Source organism: Egretta garzetta, unplaced genomic scaffold (genome assembly GCF_000687185.1).
Source record: "Egretta garzetta isolate BGI_Z169 unplaced genomic scaffold, ASM68718v1 scaffold53, whole genome shotgun sequence".
NCBI classification, from domain to species: Eukaryota; Metazoa; Chordata; class Aves; order Pelecaniformes; family Ardeidae; genus Egretta; species Egretta garzetta.
The window spans coordinates 1,306,168-1,315,590 of record NW_009259312.1 but is presented as its reverse complement, the minus strand read 5'-3'; positions in this window follow the sequence as shown (position 1 = coordinate 1,315,590).

Sequence of the window (9,423 nt, the reverse complement as noted above, 5' to 3'; positions counted from 1 at the left end):
CTGCGCGCCAGGGCCCGGGCAAAGCCCTTCCCCAGCCCCCCCTCGTCCCCCGGCCCCCACGCCTGGGCTCTTACCCACGCCCGGTACCGGCTTTTCCCCTCGCCCGGCGGCCGGGGGTGCTCCTGCACGGGTGTCTGGCAGATAGGATGGCTCTGAGCCCGTCATTAGATGACAGCACCGGTGACTAAAGCATCTCCGAATGCAGCGTGTGCCTCTTTGTGAGGAAGTGTCACAACGATGAACAAAACGTGCGATGCTGCGGGTGCAAAGCTCTCGTCTCGGGTAATCCAAAACAGAGGGAGTCACAGATATCCGAAACAGAGGGAGTCAGGGCCGTCAGGAAAGGAGCTTGGGTTTGTCGCTCTGCTTCCTGAGCTGTTGGCTTAGCAGATCCTCTGCATGACCCAAATTTCTCGGGCTGCCGGTTGTATTCTCACTCTTTCTCAGTCCCACTGCTATTTCTGCAGATCAGAATAGTCTAACCCAGAAGTCAGTCCCAGCTGGACAGTAACTAGGAAGATGGAGGAAAAAAACCGCACTTTTTTTTTTCTGGGAGGGGGGAATTAAAACCAATGCAAAGCTTACCACAACTCTTTGTTGCCTTAAAAAAAAAGTATTCTTAAAAAGCTGTTTGTTTGAATAGAAAAAAAGCCCTCTTAAAGGTTGTACAGAGAAAACAGACAGCAATTATGTAAAAGGCCATGGGAAAGTTTTTCTAAAGACATTTGCCGTTAGCTAGGAGGCACCCATCAAACACCCACTGGGGGGAGGATATTTGCATCGAAATGAAGAGTGAGGGGGCCCCTGGCTGTTGGAAGCGATTAGGTTTGCCATGAGTCAGCCCGGAATGAGACTCCCTTTGCCTTAGGTACTTACCTGCTCCGGCACCTGGAAGGGTAACAGCATGGCACAGAGTTGCTTACCCTCACCAGTTTAGTGGCTGCATTTTTAATTGGTGGATATCGGTTTGACAGGCTGAGCTAAGAAACTGTGCATAAAGTCCTGGTTTTAGGTTAAAATTTTAAAAATCTCATTAGTCAGCAGTAAAGCTATTTGCATTCTGTGTTGTTTGCAATGTGGGCAAAGAAAAATGCTGTTCTGTTTCGTTTTGGAGCACTGGGCTGCAGGGTCCAGCTTTTAAATATCCTTGGCTGTGTTTGTATCAAATGAATTTCACTGAAATGTTCATAAATCATTCCTGCCGGCGCGAGGCTTCACAGGTAATTGAACAACGTTAAGTTCAGCTCCTGTCTGGGCTGCTTTAAATTGCCTCTCCGTGGAAATAACTATATAAAGGTAAGCGGGCTCTGCATTTGCAACCCCTCCTGCCGACACTGGGCGCGAGAGGCGAGGTACTGGTGCGCGGCTTCAGCCTTTCCATGTGGCCTCCGGTTCTTCCCCCGGTGTGTCGGTATTTCAGTCGTGGCTCTCCCGACCCACAGGTGGGTGCCTGCTCCTCCCTCTGCCTCTCTCCCAAACGTTTTGGAGCAGCTACCCAGCTCCTCAGTACAGCAGCAACAGAACTCAAATTTCTACATTGCTTCTATTCACTGGCTTTTTTTTTTTGCTTCTTGTTGGCTTTCCAGCGCGGCCAACGGTGGGTCATGAGCAGCCTGGTCTCTTGCAGGCTCAGAGGTTTACAAATTACCAAGAACAGCAAACTAGACAACAAAACGGGTACTTAGCGTGATTCTTGCAGCTGAGGTCCAGATCCACCACTGACACGAGAATAAAGTGCATCTTGGCTGTGGCTGCCCAGTAAAGCAGGAACAAATCCCACTTCTTAATTGAAAAAATATGGTAGGTTTTGGGTTTCTGATCAAACTCCACTGCGGTTCCCTTCATCTGTGACTGTGCGCTTCAGCGCCCGGTGGGCTGTCGCACATAGCCGTGCCGCATACCTCTGTGCATCCGAGCTGCCGTGCTCCCCCCGCCCTCACCACCCATCTGGCCGCGGGTGCAATGCTGGAAATAGGAATTGCTCGCAGGGCACCAAGCCGTTTTCCAGTGCTGCTCAACTCCGGCGTATCCCCAAAGCGCTGTGGGGGGCAGAAGCTTTGGGGTGGAGGAAACCCAGCGCCCCGTAAAGCCTTCTTGCTGCAGCTGGAGCAGCAGCCAGAGGCGCGGGTTCCCTACGCTAGCACGTTGCATGATGCTTTAAACGCACAGATCCGTGGCTTTTGCAGAAAGTAGTTATGTTTGAGTCATCCAGGGTTAGCCACATGTTTGTGCAAAATTATAAGGAAAACAGTCAAACAAGGAACTTTCCAGAGTCATTTTTTTCCCCTCTCCTGTCCTCACTCTCATGGCAAGCCGGTACGGAAATGCACTGGCTTGTTCAGTCTGGAGAAAAGGAGGCTACGGGGAGACCTGATTGCGGCCTTCCAGTACCTAAAGGGGGCCTATAGGAAAGATGGGGAACGTCTTTTTCATAGGGCCAGCTGTGTTAGGACAAGGGGAAATGGTTTTAAACTAGAACAGGGTAGGTTCAGGCTAGAGGTAAGGAAGAAATTTTTTACAATAAGAGTGGTAAAACACTGGCACAGGTTGCCCAGAGAGGTAGTGGAGGCCCCATCCCTGGGAACATTCAAGGCCAGGTTGGATGCGGCTCTGAGCAATCTGATCTAGTTAGCAGTGTCCCTGCTCCTGCAGGGGGGTTGGACTAGATGACCACTAGTGGTCCCTTCCAACCCTAAACATTCTATGATTCTATGATTCTATGAATGAGTTTTCATGGAAAGATGGCAAATTTGACGTATGAGGTCAGTGTTCTTGCAGGGAGTGCACAGTTACCTCTTACAGGCCAGGCAGAAGGGGCACGTCCAGGTTTTACGTTTTATGTTGTGTGAGAAAAGCTCAAAGAAAAACTTCCTGGTGACAAACAGGCAAAAAGGCCACGTCCTCGGGAGCTGCAATACCAGCAGTGACGGGCGACTTCGCGTTGTCATCCCATGTCTTAATAGACAGCGTCTCGCAGATCACCTCTCCTCTCAAGTGTGACTACAATATCCCACCAGCAATTACAATAATTACTTAAATGTGAAAGTAATATTAGACAGCATAATTAGCTATTTATAACTGTTGCACAGATGGCTGCCGTCACTGCAGGCGGCTCTTCTGTACAGTCTCTGCACGACGGTGCCCAACCGAGAGCGTGGGGAAAGCAGAAAGGAGCCGGCTCTTTCCCAGATGTTTTTCCAGGTGTCCGGGCTGCGCTTTGTGGCCGGCAGCGGTGGTCGCAGGGAGGAATTATCGGGAGTAGAAGCTTAAGCCTTGGTTTGGCACTGCCGTCGAAACTGAAGTAGATAGCAGTATTGGGTAAAGCGTTTACCTGTGCTAAAAATCTTAGTTATAATACATCATTATGTTATTAAATTTATAATTACAGTGAGACAAAGTAATACATTTAAAGAATAATTTTTACTTTGATAGTGCCTTTAGCACATGTGACAAAGAAGGAGAAGCTAAATTGATTTTCTTACAAATTATCTCTGATCTTTGAACAAATATGCATTAATTAAATGTGCCATGCCCAGATATTTATGTACATAGCTTTGGAAATAATTAATTTCCATACTTCTGCTTGTATTTCGGAACTTTTGCTTCTACCAGCCTAGTGATGTCTATGCTTGGAAATGGCCATTTAACTCTTGGGGTTTTTTTCCCCTCTACAGAAATGTAATTTTTTCCTTACATCTGTTGCAACTGTTTCAGCCCTTACAGCACATAAAACCGGAGAGTCTATTGATCTCCAGTGTTGGCTGGAATAAACTTTTAGGACTGCTTGGTTTAAACTTGGTTTAAAAACAAATTTGTTTCTCCTTGGAAAAATATCTCTTGGAGCTTTAAGGCATTGACTTTACAATTAACTCGTGCTTCTGAAGCCACTCTGATAACAAACCATATGTTTAATAAATTACATAACACTGGTGGCAAAGAGAAAACCTGTGCGCTAATCCCTTTGTGATCTGATTGACTGATACAATTCACAGCCGGTGGAGGAACTTGAATAGAGGAAAACGGGAGAAGATGAACGTGGCGTATCAAAACGCAGGACATGAAAGGACTTTTTTTGCAAAGGAAACTTCAAAGTTGGGGATCCGGATGCTGGAGTCACTTGCTGTGATTTGGGATGTGAGCACCAGAGCGCCTTTGCTGAGTGAATGACACTTTTGAGAAGAAAGCAGTGAGCCCCAGCACAAGCCCGTTAGCCGTTGCAAAGCGAGAGGCAAATGTTCTCTCTACACTTGCAGGGATTTCAGTGAGCCACGTGGGGTCCCGTTTGGTTTTGATCTTCTCAAGCTCAGCCTACTGGTGCGATGTGGATAAAGTTAATGCTAATACGGATTTACGAAACTGTCTTGTCACTCCCAAATCTTTTTTCCATTGCTTTCCAACCTTGTCTGGGAAACACCAAAAAAGTATTGCGGTAGGAGTATGGGGCCAGAGGCAGAAGCTGATTCTGAGTGCAAGCTCCTCTTCCCTGAGATACCCAACTACGTGAGCGGCATCTTCAGGGAAGGAGTGGGCCAGCTCTGCTGTAGGGATTCAGCGCTGGCACAGCATATATGTGCAGAAAAGCCAAAGAAAGCAAAATGAAGCATTGGCAAGGTTTTGGAGGTGGCGGCTCAGACAGGGAGGAGGGATGCGGCAAACAGCATCATTCTGCTGTTGGAAGACTCTGTAGGCTGGCACGGGGTTGTCTGCAGCAAAGGGGGTGCTTGAAACGCTCCCTTTGCCCATGCACAAAGAAATCTGGATAGAAAGAACTTGTCAAAGTTGGAAGAATCTTACTGAAACCCCGCTTCAGAAGGCCACACTCTGGATTGGGTGCTTAGGGGTAACTGCAGCATGGGCTCCAGGAGGCTGGGAGGCAAAAGCTAAATGAGCAAAAGAGGTTTCCAGCCCCAGAGGTGGGTGACAGAGGAGGTGCCTGTGCTGCAGAAGGGACATCAGATAGGTGAACAGTGTATTAATCTGTGACCATAGAGCGTTGTCTGCTGACAGATGTGTGCTTTTAGGCGTAAGAGCTTAGGGAAGAGTCTCTACCTTCACATCAGATCTCAGCAGCTTGGTGGAGCACACGTCTCCATGATGACCAGCCACTGCCATTCTGGTGTCCCTGCTACTGCAGGACTTGGGTCATCTTTCCAGGCAATACGATCTGAGTGAAGCTAATGCCATCTACCTCATTTGGAGTAAAAACCTCCCCGGGTCCCATCCTGCCGTCTGGTACACAGCATTCCTCTTGGAGATTTGCATAATTTTCACTACAGAGCCTGTGGGTACCCCGGGCTATGTTCTCGTGCTGTGAAAAGGTAGAAAGACCAAGAGAATTGGTGAAACTTGCCCCTTGCCCAGCACATTTTCCCACCCTGAAAGTTCTTTGGGCCAGAGACATCCCCAGAGCCTGATGCCAACACAATGCCAGGCTGAAGAGGTTGCCGTCCCCCAAAGCCAAACCACCCGGGGCAATGCTTCTGGCTGGTGCAAGCCTGCCCCGAGCCCCCCCCGGCGCCCAGGCAAATCCCTGCTTTCTGCCCCAGAAACAGGCTGGTTTCTAACCCGGTGTTCAGCCTGGCCTTGCTCGCTGGGCACCAGCTACCGCTGCTGGTGACAGACTGTCTCACGCACTGTCAGAGGCACGGAGCACGTGCCATGCAGTTTGTGTGTAATTATTTGCCAGGAAACCAGAATTCATTATTTCTAAAAATCCATAAGACAGCGCTAAGCTTTGAGCCCGCGTGTGTTTTTAAAAACGCACGCAGATCCCAGCACACGTCTTTGGCCTCGTGCAGAAAACAGAGGATTTTTCAGCAAGGTTGTGGCATATGTTTGGAAAAAAAGGCATATTCCTTCTTTCTCGTTTGTAATGATGGCATTAACCGAGGGAATGATTTTGCAAAGGAAATCTCAGAGCTGTAACACTTGAATTAAAATAAGTTTACAAACCATTTGTTTTGTAGATGTTGGTGCTATTTCCTCCACAAGTAGGGTCAGAGAGAGAGCAAGACACCTGTGGGTGGATTTGTCTCTGAACTCAGTGAGCTCCTATTTTTATGTTTAAATTATTTGATGCCACACCAATAGCAAACAGTGCACTGGTTATAAGGTACCAGTTCCCCTGGTGATGGGAGGCAAAACAACGTAGCCGTGCACCTTCTTCATCTAGAAAAGTGGTTTATTAGGATTTTATAGGATTAAAGAGCTGTCTTTCATGACTTAAAAAATGACATTTTAAGTTACAGTCATGAAATAATTAAAAAAAAAAACCAACATGAAATTCTGTAACAAAAAACTTTCAGAATTTGTGCTGAGAAGTTGTTGTTGACTTAACAGAAACAGTTTTTTTCCCGGCAGAAGTATTTCAGCAGCCCTTTCCCACCTGCATAACAGGGCTCTGGCTTTTGCCTCCTGGTAGCGCCTCTGGGAGGTGGTGGGAATGCCGTGGGTGCTGGGGGAGGCAGGCTCTGGGCAAAGCTGGCTTTGACTCCCCGGTTGCAGACGCAGCCTGTGCTGGGCGCGGGAAGCAGCAGGGAGCGGGTGCGCTCCCCGAACTCTGCTTCCCAGGGCACTTCTCCAAACTCCTCTATGTAAGCAAGGAGCCAACCCCACCTTATTGGAAATGAGCCGGTGCAAAAGACAGAGGGATGTGGCACAGCTTCTGCAGGCTCCACCAGCCGCTTCCCTTGCCCTGGGCAAGCCAGGAGGGGTGGTCTTGCAGCTGCCGGGCTGGGGGGGGCCTGGCCCAGCTGGCCCCAGCCGGTGGTTAAAAATCACTGCCCGTTCCAGCACCACCTGCTCAAAATTGCCTCCAGCAGATCTCTGCTGCTGCTTCCTACTTGGGGGATGCAGCCCCCCACCCTGTTGCTTCTCCATGATGGAAGCCCCTTCCCCTGGCAGGACAGAGCCCGGGGAGCAGCGGGGAGTGGGAGCACGGCCGGGTGAGCCCCAGCGCCCACGAAGCGAAACCACTCCCCACCCCGACCCGAATTCCCCGTATTGCCCGGTGAGGTGCAAGCAGGCGGTCGCAGGCGTTGCACCGCGGCGGCAGCCAGGCAGGAGCCCTGCATTGCAGGCGGCGGTGACAGGGGACAGACAAACGCCTCCAGCCAGAGGAGAGGGCTGTAACCCCCGTGCTCTCCCAGGGCCTCGCTCCATCTGTCGGCATCACCCCTCTTCATTTCCTCTACCGCTCCGCTTCCGATTTTAAATAGCACAGTACGGCAGGAGCAGCACATCCCAAGTGATGAACCAGCGTTTTTACTGTGTAATTCCCTATTTACCTACTTTTAACTACAGCATCTTCTCTTGATCTGATGAGAGCAATCTCTTTCCGTCGGGAATCAGGTGATAAGCATTTAATCTCCCGCTTCAGTTTTCTTTGGGCTCCTGCGTCGCAGGCTTCGTCGTCAGTTGTTCCACGCCGGGTTATGAACAAAATGCTTTCACGCCACAGTTTGTTGTCTGGTTGATAAACCAGGTCTTTGGCCCCAGGCAAATGCGTACTCGTTACTTAAAGTGCAAGCAGAAATCAAGTGGCCAATGTGAACGTACCTTGTAATGTTTCTGGGTAGGCAGCATGCAGGGAAACAAGAAAGCACCCCAATTTTCAGCCCTGCACCCACAGTCATAAGATGAAAAGGAACTTGCTGTGTTCTCTGACCTTCACTAGGGATCATGAACCGTGTGGGGTCCGTGTGTGCCACCCTACGCCTGGCGAGGCTGGGCTGGGCGACTGGGGCAGCATGCCTGGACACAGGCAGTGCCACGGCTGCCCCCAAAGCCATTTCAGTTCCGATCCTGCCTCCTGCTCCCGGCCTGCCTTTCCCTGGCCAGGCTGGCTCTCGGCATCGCCGCACAGGGCCATGGCCGTCTGCCCTCCGCTGTGGGGAAACCGGGCTGGCGCTGGCTCGGGAGCGGGGTCACAGCACCCCGCATCTCCCCATCCCTTGCTGCGGGAGCAGTAATCCAGTTCTCCAGAGGACCCCTGCACACAACATCTGGAGGGGGACAAACCCCAGTCCTGGATGACACTGTTGGTTCTTCTGTGACCTGAGAAAGTCACCTTCAGCTGTTCCCTGACCTGTGCAGTGGGGTCAGTGCTAATTTCCCCTCTGCCACTTGCAAAGTGGTTGGGGTCTGGGAATAAAAAAATTGTGCCATCCACATCCTTTCCCCCCCTCTAGGTATAATAAATTGTTCTGCCTTAAAAAAAAAACCCAAACCAAACAAACAGCATCAGAGTGAAAAGAAGAAACAACTCCCTTTCCCATCAGATGCACCTTTGAATTATTGACGGTCACCTGAGGCCTTTTCCCCGTGCCCCAGGAGGGGCAGAGATTTGCTTTCTGGGCTCGGCAGCAGAGCTCCTGGCAGGGCTGGGGCAGGCTGAGCTCCCCCGGCCCATATTAGACCTCGGCCACAACGTCCCTCTATACCCAACCCAGGCATGGAAAGCCGGGCATCTTCCCATCCTCAGCGTGGGTACAGCTGGGCTCAGGCACTCACCAGAAGGGGAGGAACCTTAAATACTCGTGCTCAAAACCTTCCAGCCTTTTGCTCCCAATGCAGTTGATCTGGGACTAATTGAAAGCAGGTTTTGGCAACGCTGCGGCAGAGACCTCTTTGACACAAACCTCAAAGGACGATTATCTTATTAAAGTTGCTTAGAAAACGTCACCTGCTCCACGCACAGAGATGTCAGAGAGCCTTGGAAACCTTGAAAGCTTTGAGCGCTGATACTGAAGAACATTTTGATAGGCATCTTGTATTGCCAGAACAGCGCTACCTGCTTTCTGACCGTGCTGGGGCGGAGGAAGACCTGGTGAAACGTTTGTTTCACGTGGGGTCAGACAGAGGATGATGCTGTGGAGCCAGAGATGGGGCAGACCCCGTCAGTGGCTGAGGGTCCAAGGCATGCCCTGGGAAACCCCGATGCCTTTCTTAGCTCTGGTAGCACTGCCCTTGACGGGGCTTTGCTTTTCACTCTGAGCTGCTGGGGGTTGCTGCCAGCACCCGGCGCTGTTTGTCTGTCTGTGGTGGGGGGTACTGCTCTGGCTGGTGCTTTTGGGGAGCCAGGGGTGCACAAGCGGGTCAGGGAGCTGCTGGTCTCCTGCAGAGCTGAGGGCTCCAGCCCAGCCTGAGGCTTTGCACCCTCCCAGGGGCCAGATGCTTTTCTTCAGCAGATCAGACCCTCCGTTGTCCCTGCACCGAGCTTGCTGCTGGGGGTGATGTAGTTCATGGCACTGTGCAGCCGTACCCCTCCTTGGGCTTCTCCCCGAAGAGTGGGGTGGGAATTGCATTAAAGGAGATGCAAGGGCCCTTCGCTGTGCCGAAAGCACCAGGGCTGCAGCCAGTGCCCTGCCAGCCTGCAGGGACAGGACAGTCCCCTGGGCATCAGGGCTCTTCTGTGGCCTCGCT